We start from the raw sequence: 15,775 nt of genomic DNA on the forward strand, positions 1-15,775 counted from the left end.
CAAAGATGGTTGCTTTTTGTAGTTTCTGTACTTACTTTGCTCACTACCTGGAAAATTCCAGTCCTGCTTAGGGCTCGCAGGTCCCATTAACTATTGTTTTAATTTCTGTGATTGACTTGCTTATATGACACTAAACAAACCACTGAGTTGTGGTTTTGTCCATAAATTCTAAAAAAAAAAAAAAAAAAAAAAAAAAAACAGACTAGGAAGCTGCTGTTCTCCCACAAGCTTCAGTCTCTACAGGTGGGTGGGTGATAGTCCCTGGCCAGGCAAATAAAGCTCTCATTGATTTGAATTCTGACTTAGAGTGTTTTCTAAACTGGCTCCCCATAACAAAGTGTCAACAAAGGATTCAATTTTTTTTTTCATGTCAAGCCAGTCATAATGGCAGTTATCAAGAATATAGACAATAATGAATGTTGGCAAGGATGTCAGGGGAAAGGCACAATCATACATTGTTGGTGAAAGTGCAGACTGATGCAACCAAACTGGAAAGCAGTGTGGAGAAACCTTAGAACACTTAGAATGGAGTCACCATTTGACCCAGCTATCCCACACTTCAGTCTATACCCAAAAGACTTAAACTTAGCATACTGTAGTAACACAGTCACATCAATGTTTATAGCAGCTCAATTCATAATAGCTAGCCTGTGGAACCAACCTAGATATCCTTCAATAGACGAATGGATAAAGAAACTGTGGTATATATACACAATGTAATATTACTCAGCATTAAAAGATAATAAAATTATGGTATCTGCAGGTAAATGGATGGAGTTGGAGAATATCATGTTAAGGGAAGTAAGCCAATCCCCAAAATCCAAATGCTGAATGTTCTCTCTGATAAGTGGATTTTGACCCATGATGGGGTGGGGGGGCAGGGCATGGGAAAAACAGAGGAACTTTGATGGAGTAACCAGGAGGAAGGGTTGAGGAAGGGGCATGGGGACAGGAAAAATGGTGGAATGAGATGGGCATCATTACCCTAGGTACATGTATGAGTGCACAAATTGTACAATGCTACATCGTGTACAACCAGAGAAATAAGGTTTACTGCAATTGTGTATAATGAATCAAAATGCATTCTGCTGTCATATATACCTAATTAAAATAAATAAATTAATAAAAAGTGTTAAAAAATAAAGTCACACTTTCAGTTTAATAAAAAGTGAGCAATGAAATGTTCCAAAAAGGGAAATTAAATCAAATTATACCAGATTAATACACAAGTCATTTATATACATAAACAACTTAGCAACTTTTAAAATGATAAATATACACACTGATATAAAATCATAGTTTTCCTGTCCCAACTTCTTTCAACATGAGTGCATTAAACAGAAATTGTTACTCTGTATTCAGGGGCTATTACTAAAGTGGATAGAATATCTAATTCAAGAACACCAAACAAATGAGGTTTGTGGTTCAAAGGTCCTGAAATTTCATATGAATAGTGCTATCCATAAAATAGCAACACTAAACCTATTGTGATAAATTAAGATTAAAATTTGTAAACAATAAAGTAACCACTAAAAATAGAATGTATATAGGAATATATAAAACATACACATAAATTAAAACAATTAAAATTATTTTTCTGCATATAGGAAAATAAGACCGTATAAAGGGGAAGAAAATCTTGGAACAAAGTAAAAAATAGTAAAATGGTAGGCCAAAAAAATCAATGGTTACATCAAATGCAAATGGAAATACACACTCCAAATAAATGGTGGATTTTGTTGGTCTATATTTTTAAACAAACAACAAACTATTGTTTAATATAGATATTTAAAATATATATATAGTAAGATGTTAAAAAGGAAGGAAGGAAGAAATAAAGAAAGAGTATTCCACACAAAAACTATATGGGAGAAAGATAAAATGGTTATAAACTTAAAGACAATATTCACTGCCAGAAAAATTATACTAAAATTATAAACATGATTTAATAAATAATAAAAATAGGACTGGGGTTGTAGCTCAGTGGTTAAGCACTTGCCTAGCACACACATGTGAGGCCCTGGGTTCAATCTTAAGTACCACATATAAATAAATAAAATAAAGATATTATGTTCACTTACAGCTAAAAAATTTACATTTAAAAAATTAAATAAGAATAATCACAATATAGTTTCTAAATAACACTGTTTCAAATTACATAAAGTAAAAGTGAATATAATTAAAACAAAAATAAATAAATAATGCACAATTGTATTTAAATATTTTAATGCCTCTTCCAAAGAAATTAGTAGAAATAATGGCAACAAATCAATATGAATATAGAAATGTGAACAATATTATCAACTACCATGACTGAGTTTCTACTAGAGGACATGAATCCCCAAATTAGAGAGCATACATTGATTTAAAGTACAAATGCCAATGGTCTGTAAAAGTAATTATTTAAAGAAATAATTGTTAATATTCTTTAAAGGCTAAAATATTTCAAAATATGTTAACTCCATTAAAATAATCAATTTTCCTTGTTTTAGGAAAACCTCAAATTCACAAACTAAAGCGTCTCCATTCTATCTTATCAAAAAGTAACATTGTTAGGAAATTCTCAATAGCTACTTTTGACTATTTATTGAAACAGTTTTCAATTGTTAATAAGCATATTTTTACTCTTTTATACTATTTAAAATGTCCAAAATCATTTGACACAATTCCTTGTAACATATAAAATAATTTCTGTTCAACACTAGTTTTCCCATTACATATGTCACAAAACACCTAGTTTTACCCATTGCTTTCATTATCAAATAATTTTATTCATACAAAAAAATAATTTAAATATTCTCTTACATTACCAAAAGTCAATTTCAGGACTAGGGCTTATCATCACAATATAGTTAACACATTTTAAGCTTTCATTGGTTTCTAATCATTATAAGATTTCAAATAATTACCTGTTATTCTTCAAAGAACACTGTAAATGCATATTTTCTTTTTCTTATTTAGAAAGCAAAAGTGATAAGATAGCTCAGATGACTCCAAAATACCCTGGTAACTAAGTTTATGAACCATTGATTTACATGTTGCTTCAAATTTCCATATATTAATTATTCTCAATTGAAAATAGAAATATACTTTTAAAACACCATGTGTGACCTATATAGATATCAGATATAGAATCAAGTATTTAATTGTATTTCAGAAAAAATTATGGTTTTGTGTGTTAAAAACACTATGTAACAGTTCTCTATTTGATAGGCATATATTTGTTCACAATTTCATCAATTACATAATGATGGGTTGAACATTGTTATGATGAGTCACATGATATGAGAGTTTATTAAACTAAACCAGTATATTTTGAACCTTGTTGTCAGGTACAGTGTTGATACTGAATCATATTAATTAGCACATATGAAGCCAACCAAAGCACATGCAAGATAGCTGACTCAAGAAGTGACAGCATACTTAAATATCATATGGAAATAAAAACCTGAGAGGAATGGGCTAGGAATGGTCTTATTGGTAAGGTAAAAGCTACAATGAGTTTTTTCTATGAAATGTGCATTTTAAAAGTAACCCACCAAAGTACCAAGCCATGACCTTTCAACTGAGGAGAAATAGAATGTGTCAGATTACAAAAACATATATCCCAGTTTGTGATATTCACATGGCAGTCTAGAGAAACTACGGTTATGATCCAACTAGTAATTCCTAAATAATAAAATCCTTAATATTTAGGACACTTCATATGCATAATAAAAAAGCTGTTTGTGAAATACTTTCATAAATTAATGCTATTATTTCATCTTCTTGTGGAACTTTAAAAATTAAGTTTTAAAACAACATATCTAGGCTAGAGATAAGGTTGTCTTTATAGAGAACTTTTGCTAAATGAGTTAATGTTTCTTAAGCACATGGTTGACAAATTATAGCAAATGTTAAAAACTCTGGCATACTGCATGTTGTTAGGCACAAAGTTTTTTGAACACAGGCACTCTCATTCTTTATACATTGCCTACAGATACTAGTAGCATAATTGCAGCCATCTTCCTTTCCCCCACCCCCACTTTATGAATACTGTTCTTATTCCCAAGAAATAGAAAGAAGCCTGACCTTATTCCCAAGAAATAGAAAGGAGCTTGAGATATAATCTACTGGCTTGCAGAGTGCTGGTCTCTCCCTGTTCTCTCATTGAGAGATAGGAGACAACTTACTGATCCCAGAGATGGGGACATACTGGTTTCCCTGTTCTCTCCTTGAGAAGATAAAGGGACATGCTGGTTTCCCTGTCCCCCCTTTGAGAGATTGGAAAACTGTCTGTCTCTGTTCCAAGAAACAAACTTGCCTTCCACAAGATCAGGGGATGATTACTATGTCAGTCAAGACTAAAACTGGCCCTAGTAGGAGGCCATGATTCTAGTCTGTTAAAGGTAACATTCAAGGGCAAGTACTGCTGCTCTCCCTGGCTTACTGCTGTTCTCCCTGGTTTACTGCTGCAGTCCCTCTCCTTGTGCAAAGCAGCCTTGTCAGTCTCCTGACTATAAACGTGCTTCTTATCCCAGGTGTGTGTATGATTACTCCTGTGCCACTTTTTCAGATACTTTATATTACAATGTCAAAGCTAAGTAGTTTCATCAGAGACCATGTGGATTGCAAATCCCTACTTTTTTTCTGTGAACGCCCATCCAAGAAAACCGAAAAGATGAAAAATATATTTGCTGAACTTCTGCCTTCAACAGAGTATGCCAATATTTAGGGGCCAAAAAATGTTGCAAAACAGAGTTTTCACTTCTCATTTTGATATGCAGTAGACTTCACTCTAAAGGACCTCTTGACCTACATATTATTAATTTTTCCCCATGTCGGAAGAACTTGTTATTTGGTCTGTAAATTACATACATATGTTGCTTCATTGAATGGAGCTAATCCACCAACCATATAGATAATTTAGGTCTTCAGTTTCTCCCTCTTTTTATTTTTAATTATTTTCCTTCTGAGCTCTATACTTGTGAGTGAATCCACAGATAATTGTGACTGCTTTGCAATCCTCATTTTCCTGGGGGACTATCTTATAAATTTGACTGAAAGACTGGGAATTGTCTGAAAGACTATTTGTTTCTCCTTTTCAAGAAAAGGTCTTGAACAACTTAATCAGTAATAAATGTAATATGATATCTCTACTTAATGTTTGCAGAATTGTGATTAGAAAGGAGGATATTATTTACTTGGCATTAATGATTCTAAGCACTACAATGTATTAAGTGAAACATGCATGTTGGTGGAATTTTCAAATTATGTATTACTTTTCCAAGAGACAGAGAAATTGACAAATGGTGACACAGTAAGAGTGCTCTATCAAAAGAATACATTACTAAACAGGCATATTATGGAATAAGAAATATTGGAAAATACTTGGAAGAATATATGTATTAGATGTTACTTAAGAAAACCCTTCATAGATAATACAGGTTGTATATGTTGAGAAGGTAGAACAAAAATAAATGCATCAAAAATTCAGCCAAAGTAAACTAAGAGAAAATATCCAGCTGTGAAAAAGTGTCATCTATTTGAGTGCAGAATGTAATTGAGGAAGGGGAGAGGCTGGAGAACCTGCATGAGCCAAAATAGAAGAAATCAACTATTTAAATAGAGAAAATTATTTCTGATAATTGTGCTCAAATTTTCCTCTGGAAATCATTCCTCTTGACACTTCACTCTTAAAAGTAAATGCAATTCAGATGGACCTTTATTACTATCTCAGTAATGTAACAGGTGCTTTTGAGCTTATGTTCCTAAGCAAAGCAATTGGTTCAGAGTACGGTCACTGACTCATTCAGAGACATTCGGCCAAGTTATTTTTTTTCCTTGGACTTTGGTAAAAATCCACACTATTCCTCATAGAACTTTATCTGAAAATATTTAATTTTTGAGCTAAGTATGATTTTCTTGAAACCACCAGGCAAAGGTTTATGTGAGAAGTGAAGAACAGGGGAAACCAAGTTGTGAAATGAAACATTTTGATTTAATTTAATTTCTAGGTTAATTTGTAACTTAAGTCAATTATACATCTTTAGTCTTTAAATATATTTATTAAGCAATTTTAATTGTCATAAAATGACTAAAATGAGTTTTAAAAATTAAGTCTTTTCTCTTTCTGTGAATTGTCAGAACAATGTAAAAGTAATATCAATCAACCCTGATGAATTCTTTGTTCCTAAAGTTAAATGTCATAGTTTCCTAAACATTTTATGATTAAGATAAAAAAAAATGGATATAAATGACAATTAATGGCCATCTGTACTGAACACACACTCTGATGAAGTACCCATAAAATAGTCTAGTTGAATAGTTAAGCAAAAATATTCCAGTTAAAGCATCAATTTTAGAATTTTAAAGTCATTGTTGTCCCTGCCACTGTCATAATTTCCCTAAAATCGAAATAGTCTGATACAGGAGTGCTAATCTTGGGGCTCTATATACTCCCAGAAGGATGTCTGACTCAGCTGGCAATTAGTTTGATTATACATATTTTTAAATATGCTAAGGTGAATTATCAAATGATTCAGAATTACACAGCATACAGTATCCAATATTATGGCTCTGATGCTTTTAGATTTACATTAAAAAGTGTCATTCACATTCATTGCACACCCTACCCTTCCCACAAGACAAAAATCACTACCTATTCAAGTATTAAGGATTAAAACTTACCACTTGACCAGGCCTTCCCCATGTGCAAATAAATCCCTCCTGACAAGCAGTTGACTATACAGTCTTCAAGAAAAATTAATACAGTCAGTCTTTCATGTGCTATCTTTTTACAGATCAGTGGCTCTAATAAGGGAACATCTTCCCTAGGAGAACACAGGCCCATTCTCAAAGTATTAGCTGGGTCCCTTTTAGTAACTAGGTTCAGTCTGTCACTGCTCTTGCTAGAAATCCGTCCCATGCTATGGTTTCCCTTTTCTTTATCTTGGTGCCTCTCCTTCCCGTCATGCAGGGAGAGTTGCATATTTAATGAACAGGGAGGCAATGGCCTCATCCGTGACATTACTTTTGCTGCTCGTATGGGAGCACCACCAAGTGGGGATGGCTGTTGGACCGAGGTAGCAGAGGGGGTACAGAGTTCCAGAGTGTTGTGACACTGTTCTCATTACTTCCAAGGGGAGGACATGTGGCATTCATTATATTTGTGTGTATTCTTGCTCTTGAGAGGGGTTGTTAAGGGAAAAGGATGTCTTCCTTAAGGTCCCACAAACAGCTGTGTGTCTTGGCACACCGAACCAAACCGGTATGTGACGCTTACAGGGCGGCTGTCAGTAGAGTTCTGCTTGGACAGCCAGACTGTGTACTCTTTGCTCCATCCCTGCCAAAATGAAGGAAGTCCTGGAAGGCCTCATCACTGCCACTAAATTCCATAGGGTCACTTTCTTCTATTGCTGGTAGCATAGGGATTGAATGCCACAACACTGACCCAGGATTTGTGCCCATGGCCTCTAGCTATCACAAGCAGTCTACAAAGGACCAGACTGTCACAAGTCATTCTCTCCACCTGTCACAATGTACTTGCCTTCTGGGGTCCTGCACTTACATAGAAAGTTTCATATCGTGAAGCTGAGTCTATACTGAACTCCTGCAGAAACCGATCCAGGCACACCCATGCTAAGTACTTGCCATCTGGGGAGAAGGCAACTTCGCTGAGGACTGCCTCGCCCACCATCCACTCAAGGAGAGGGTTCCTCTTGGATTTGCTCTTGCAAGTGTGCACGCAAAGTTCTCCCCCTACTTCAGAAACTGGTAGTGAGGGGTTGCAGTGGCACAAGTGTGCTCCACATTATAAATGTGGTCACCCGAATGGGCTAGTAGGAAAATACCTTCAGAACCTGGCACCCATTTGTCATAGGTTACACGTACCTTTTCTATTAATCCTTCCTCATTAAAATAGTTGGCTAGTTTCTTTGTTGATCAGGTCTATAAGGTAAATTGGCCTGCAGAAAAGCCCACTAGGAAACAGACACTCTCCGCTGTGGCAGTTAGGTCGTTAAAGCCATGACAAGTAGGCTGTGTTCCTTTGATATCCTTTTATCTATTGGTTTACTGAAGTCAGCAGAGATTACAACTCAGAGGTAAAGTGTGTGCTTAGCATGCACAAGGTCCTAGGTTCAATCTCTGGCATCCTTGTGGACCCCCTTGTAGATATAGAAGTCCCTGTCCACTTGGAAGCTGAGGCAGTCGCCGCTGACAGACTGGTCCTTGAGGTTGATGAAGGAGAACCACACAGGGTTGGATCCCTGCGAGTTGAAGGGCGTTCGGCTGGGCTGGCTATACTCTGAGCGTGGCTGCAGTTTGTGTCGACTTTCCCTGGGAAGTAATAGCGTCTTAATCTTGTTCATTTCCTTCCTTCCACCCGCCATCGCCATCTTGGAAAGCAACGTCCATCCTTACCTATGAGCCCAGATCTCGCGCACCGCGCAGGCGCCGTCTCGCACCGCGCAGGCGCCCTCCCGCACGCCCTACATCTTTAGTTTTCTACACAACTTCTTTTTTAATTTTAGCCAGTTTGTATTGGATCGTGTGGTTAAATTTATTTGAGACATTTAACATTGTTCTTCCAAAAATGTGCAAGGTTAACTAACTTAAAAATCATAAATATTAATCTGCTTTGTTATGGTTTAGATATCAGGTGACCCCCAAAACTCCAGTTAATGCAGGAATGCTCAGAGGTAAAACAATTAGATTATGAGAGCTGTAACCTGATCTGTCCATTCTAGTTTGAATGAACTAACTAGGTGGTAAATGTATGCAGGTAGAGGCTTAGCTGGAAGAGGTGGCTAAACTGCAGGCATGCCATAGAAGCATGCATCTGCCCTACTGCCCTTTCCATTCTCTGTCTGCATCCTTACTATAATGAAGGCAGTGGCTTTTTCTCATCTACATGCTTCCCTGATGATGTACTGCCTTGGGCTCAGAACAGTGGGGTTGGCTATGTATGGACTGAGACATCTGACACCATAAGCCCCAGTTAAAATTCTCTTACTTTTTCTTGCTCGGTATTTTGATGACATTGAATCATCTCTGTGATGTTTCAATCAAAGAAAGGAAAGTGAGAGAATAGTGTCTGTTTTATACTATAGAAATACAAGAACAATTTTAGAAAATGGCACATGGAAATTTTTTTTTTCACCATGTTAACTAATGATCATGGTAGAGAGAATAATGATCCCTTAGGATGTCCAAATCCTAATCCTTAGAACTTGCCTCATGGACTGTGTGGATTTGATTACCTCATGGAAATTTAGAGGAGGAGCCTGGTTTGTATTATCTAAGTGAAACAATTCTAATCACAGGGCTCTCTAAATGTGAAGTTTTCCTTGCTAGTCACAGAAAAATAACCTTTGAAAGATAGTTAGAGATGCTACCTTTCTGATTTTGAAGACAGATGAAGAAGGTTGGAGGACAAGGAATGTGAATGAACTCTAAAAGCTGGAAAAAACAAATTCTTCCCTAAAACATCAGGAGAAGAGCGTAGCTTACCAATACCAAATTTTAGCAATATGACATTCACATCAAAATTCAGACCTGTATGTTATAGTTTAAGGAATCCTTGTTGCTTTAAGTCACAACGTTTATGGTTTCAATATGAAATGCACAAAATGATCCTTCCTTTTGCTCATTTCCCTGTCTTCTTCTTTAAATCATTAACAACTAACTTCAGAAGTTAATCTTATGCTTTAGATAAGACAATCTAGCCCACTACCAAGAATGATATAAACCCAAGAACCAGAAGAACATGATGTGGAAGAGTAAAAGGTAAACAAGATCAATTATAGTCTTGGGATAGTGAACAAAAAATGGAACATAATCAGGTTTAAAATCTTAATTATCTCTTCTATTAGTTTCAAAAGTAAACTTTAAGTTTAAATAAGCTATAGATTTTTTCCTGTTAGTCCTCTAATCAGCCATGAGTGTCCTTTCCCATATGCCTATACTTGATACCCTCATGTATGCTATGCCAGACCATAAATGGATCACTGAACAGCAAGAAAAGATCTTTACATTTAGCTCTGATGACTAGTATTTTAATTTTCCATTTTCATTTATTATTATTTCTTCTTCTTCTTCTTCTTCTTCTTCTTCTTCTTCTTCTTCTTCTTCTTCCTCTCTCTCTCTCTCTCTCTCTCTCTCTCTCTCTCTCTCTCTCTTTTTGTATGGTGTAGAAATCAACTGGGCAGTTTTCCAGATGTTGCCAAAGGGTCGAGATGTTCTTCAAGTAGATATGCTGGCAAACTTACTCAAAAAGTCTAGATTCAGAAGAATCCTCCAAACTAGGCCTGATCAAGGTGCAAACAACCAGAAACATGTACATATGGTCCTCACCTTACCATGGATGGTTCAATTTGTGATTTTTCAATTTCATCATGATGTGCAAATTGGTAGACATAGTACTTTAAATTTTGAGCATTGATCTTTCCCTAGGCAGCATCAGAAATAACTACTCTCCATCAGCCAAGTAATCATGAGGTGAACAACTTATTCTGTACTACTATGTCTTGTAGGTTAGATGTATTAAATGCATTTTGACTTATGATATTTTCTAACTGCATTGGGTTTTTATGGACATAGCACTACTGTAAGTCAAGGAACATCTGTTCACAGAGGGTAAAGTTTGGTTTTGAATAGTATAAAACCAAAAATCATCTAATTGGAGGGAAGGCATCTCCCCAGCATCTCAAGATAGCAAACATTATTGTATACAAGACTCCAGATATTTCCCATCACTAGTAGAGCAGGACACCATTTTAGGCTGAAAAGTACAAGGAATAAGAGACCACCTGAAGGAGTCTCAAACTTTCTTCAAGATCTCTAAAAACAAAATTCAGGAAAAATTCTGTGAGATCTCTGTGAATAATATCTAAGTCTGCCAATAAAATCTGCCATTATATTTGAAAAGAAGTACATGTATAAATTAATGAGTGTTCTAATAAAACTTTAATTAAAAAATAAGAGGCAGGGCATGGACAAAAGTTTTTCAAGACATAAAGTGGAAGATGGAACAGTTTTTAGATATTTAAAGACTATTAAACTATATAGGACTATTTAGTTCCCTGTACTTTGCTCCCTTCCTAATTAGTGTATCAGGAATAAAACTAGAACATAAAAGCACATTAAAAAAAAAAGATTTTCAGTATAAGTTCACTTTTTTGTGTTGTTATGTAACTGCAAATATTTTTTTAAAAAGAGGACAGGATAATATGTGAATCAAAAATGCTATTAAAATATGTTACTCTCTAAAATAAAGATATTGTTCAAATTTTATTTTTCAAATAAAAAAATTATTGGTGAACCTCTTCAAATTTTTAAAGGCTTGTTAAGTGATAGCTAGCATTTTAAAAAAATTGCTCAACAAATGTTGAAAAGTGTCTCAATAGTGAACTAAGAGTTGTGAGGCTTAGAACTTAATCCACATGGCTTCAAGTTGAAGTCCAGGAATGTTTGGGAAACTATGACAAGAACATATAGCATGACAAAATTAAAACAGAGGACTATATTAAGTGTTTCAACATCTGTCAAACAGGTGTAATGCATGTAGATAACACAGAACTTGGATGAAGAAAAAAATACTCATTTGAAATTATAGAATTATAAAATATCAACTCCATCTTTAAAATTATTTTATTCCACCAACTTCTACCTAACACACTGTACTCATCAGATTTTTGCTCTGATAATGTTGAAGAAAAAAAAAATCTCAATTCCTTAAAAAATATGCATGTGCTTCTTTATCCTGTTCTGTATATCAGGTAGTATCTCTGTTTTAGCATAGGAGCTCAGGACAGGTTAGCTCCATGAATCTTTCATTCTGGGATCAGTAGATACCAAAGATAATATCTTATGGTGAATTACAGGAAGGCAAGAAGAGTAAGAAGAAACATGTCATGCTTCTTCAGACTGTTTTGAAACTGCATGCTGATTTCATTCTACATTTTAGTGGCAAGAAAGTCACTTAGAAATATAAGGTCAATGGCACAGAGAAGTACTGTAAAATCACACAACAAAACAACACAGTGCATGAATGTTTTATTGTATTATATACATTTTTATGCATGTCTTCATTATGTATTTATATGGCCAGGAAGTAAAGATTTGGGGAAATAATGCAATCTACCACATTTACAAAGTGTTTTACTTCTTTTTATTATTTATATTTATTCAGCTTACAACTTTAATGAGGAAGTGCACTTTGTGCATTTTTTTCCTTATAAATGTTAATGTCTAGAATTACATTGAACAATAGGGTAATTACTCCTTATATGAGTCTATGAATCACTTGCTTTATCTCTAGTCTGAAATGAAATGTCCTGGAATTAGAATATACACAATAGATGTTACCTTGTATTAAAAAAGGTAAAATATCTTAGTAATTCTTATTATATTCATTAAATGTTGAAGTAGTATCATTTCATTTTGCTTGAATTAAATAAAATCCTTATTATATTTTTTTAAACTTTTTTTTGCTTTTCTTTAAAATAGGTACCAGAAAATTTTAAAATATACATGGTTAACATTTTCAACTTGCATATTTCCATTCTCCAGTATTCAGTAGGCAGTGTATACCTAATATGCTGGATATTTAATAAATATTTATTATATAAATTAAATCAAGGAGGTAATTGACAAAATACATCCAAGTTATGTTTTTATATTGATTAAAAGAACTCACCCAAAATATGTACTCCCCATTTGCTGTGATACAGTATCATTTCAAAAAACAGGGTCAAAATGCTAGAAATAAATGGAAAAATAAATAAATGCAAACCTGTCACAGAAGATTTAACACATAACTTTGATATCATTAGATGTCATTAAATAAACAGAAAAAGCAAGTTTGACAGGAGATTAGTGGAGTCAATTTAGTGACTCCATTATAGGATATACAAAAGAAACAGCAATATAATAAAATCTATATATTGTTGGTAAAATAAACTTAGCCCTAAAATAAGTTCATATTATTTCTTCTTAGTAGACATTTATTGGAAAATAAATGAAAATATTTGACTCATAACCACTACAGTGTACATTTTCAGGATAAGAAATAGCTATGTGATAAAGAAAATATATTCTTGTCAAGTTTTTATGGAATATACAAAACTTATTCTACTTATTGGGAAAAAATTTCAATAAAGAGCACTAAAAAACTCCAATGCAACATCATACTACACTTCAAAAAATATTTTTAGCTAGAATAAATGCATTCATTTAAATTATGAAGTAATTTGAAATAAAATATAATTAAAGAATGTAAGCAAGTCAATGTAAAAAAGTCAAAATAAATGATAATGTAATTATGAAATTAGAAGTTGAATAAAAATTTAAAAACAGAATTTTTAAATCATTATTGTTAAATCAAACCTGATTGTTTTAAAATGTCAGGTTAGATAACATTCTATGATCCCACTCAAGAAAAAAAAAATAGAAAAAGAAAAACAGATTACTTTAGGAATTAGAATATGGAAAATTTGGGGATTTCAAATTTTCTTGTGATACTAGATATAAGTAGATACAGACAGGAATGTAGAACATAGTTGAATTTGATATTCAGTTTATGATTTTCTAAGTTCATGTTTCTAAACTTAGTAGGTTTTCATGCCAGTGGCTCTCCCAATGGTTAAATGAAATTTCTTCTCTTTTTCTTCTGGTGTGAGATGATAGATCTCAGGGCAAAATTCCAGTTCAGGGCAATCAGATTTCTTTTCCTAGAAAATTGATTCTTGAGCTGATAGATACAAAGAATGTGTTTGGCACTTAGTTGCTTTAGGAACGGTCCTACTACACAAAATCCCCAGGAGTTCCTGTGGCTAAGGTCTCAAGGTTCTATCTGAAAAATATGTTTGTTCACTGCTTCTTTTAAGTTTACAATCACTCCAGTAACCTTCCAATGCATTTTTTTTTTCTTTTTCACTCAAGTGAACCAAAGTAAGTTGTTATTGCTACCAAACAAAAGAAACTGCTGCCAGAGATCTGTGAAAGAGATGAGAAATATCAAACTGCAAAATCGAATTGCTGCTTCTGATATTTCTAAACAATTCAAAATAATAGGATGACTATTTCAACACTCAAAAGTTTACCTTAAGTAAAGAATAAAATGTAGAGCATTCATGTGCTCTCCTGAAGGAATTACTGCTTATAGTGGTGGGGCTGATACTGGCAAAAACCATTTCAGAAAATAAGACTTTCAACAAAATACACCTTTAGCTAAATTCACAAACGTTTTAGTTTTCTATAATGAATGTTAATAACATCATTCTGGAAAGACTGGGAAATCGAATGATAATATGTCAGAGGTTGTGTAACACCACACTTTTACGCCTATCTTTTTCCTGTCTTCTGAAGTCATCACTGTAGCTCATTCTGTGCTTGAAAACATAAACAATTTGCCTCAATCTTCAATTATTTTTTAACTGAATTTCAAGCAGAATTATGACTTAATTATGATTCTGATGGTGAAGTGAAATACTCAGAAGGAAAAAAGGTCACATTCAAAAAAGATTTACAAGACTTTCCTAATTCATGTTTAAAAAATGGGAAATTTTACAAGAACAGTATTGATGTTTGATTAAAGAGGAGTCACAGCTTGGCATTTTTGTTTTGTTTTTGATTTTGGTACCAGGGATTGAACCCAGGGGCACTTTACTACTAAGCCACACACCAACCCCATTTTTATCTTTTTATTTAGAGATAGGTTCTCACTAAGGTACATAGGGCCTCTCTAAATTGCTGAGGCTGACTTTGAACATGGGATTCTTCTGCTCAGCATCCCAAGCTGCTAAGATTACAGGCATGTGCCACCATACCCCAACATTTATTTCGTTCCTGTTGCTGTATGTGCTTACATGTGTATGTATTTTATACACACACACACACAGATTCTGTATTTAGTATGCTATCTTGATATTTGAAATGTATCTAGAGTTTTTTTTTTCAGTTGGATAAATTAGATAATAAAAATCTTATCCAAAATCTGACTGATTCTATCAATGTGACATTGGGAAATTTTAATTAATATAAAGAGATGACTGGCAAATCTGATGATAGAAATATTTTACTTTTCTCCTTCAATGTTTTCTTTCTACTCAGAATAATGTATGTTCTTCTCCAGGCTCTGAAACCTGTTTGTCTCTTCCTCTCTGTGTCTGCCTCTTTCTATCTCTGTCTCTGTCTCTCCCATTCTTTCTCATAGATGCACATAATTTAAATTTATAAGGATATATGAAATTTTTTTGTCAGTTTCCCAGTTTCCTCTGTCTTAGAATGTGATCCAATGGAGATTTATTATCCTAAATTTAATTTTAGAAACCCTTAGCTACATGAGTTCAGGCTTCTCAAAATTAAAATGTGTGTGGTCATCATAACCTCAAGTTTACCAACAGTAATCAGTGCTCCAGTAGTAGTATAGTACAAGGAGTTCCATGACAATCAACAATTTTGCATAAATTAAGTTTTAAGTCAGTTAACTACTTGAGTTATAAAATCCAAACAATACTAGACTGCTCAAAGAGTCCTCTTTTGTCTTAATTCACATGGTAAATAAATAAATAAAAAATAAAAATTCTCAAAAAAGTCATGGAATTGACTTCATTTACCAGTCTGATGGTTTATTTTCAATCTGCCTTGATATGTAAGGCCCATTTTAGGAAAAGCATTTTAAATGGCTTATGCCTATTGTTAGCTTACACATATTTCCCATAGATAAGTGCATTAAGAAAACAAAATATCAAGATTTTAAGAGAATTAGCTCTAACAATAATTACTGGAGACC

General features: G+C 33.9%; 1 pseudogene; it reads right to left on the reverse strand.

Moving 5' to 3' along the window:
• Nucleotides 1–6,651: 6,651 nt before the first annotated feature.
• Nucleotides 6,652–8,378, reverse strand: LOC143411587 (WD repeat-containing protein 20-like; annotated as a pseudogene).
• Nucleotides 8,379–15,775: the final 7,397 nt, after the last annotated feature.

Source organism: Callospermophilus lateralis, chromosome 12 (genome assembly GCF_048772815.1).
Source record: "Callospermophilus lateralis isolate mCalLat2 chromosome 12, mCalLat2.hap1, whole genome shotgun sequence".
Lineage (NCBI taxonomy): Eukaryota > Metazoa > Chordata > Mammalia > Rodentia > Sciuridae > Callospermophilus > Callospermophilus lateralis.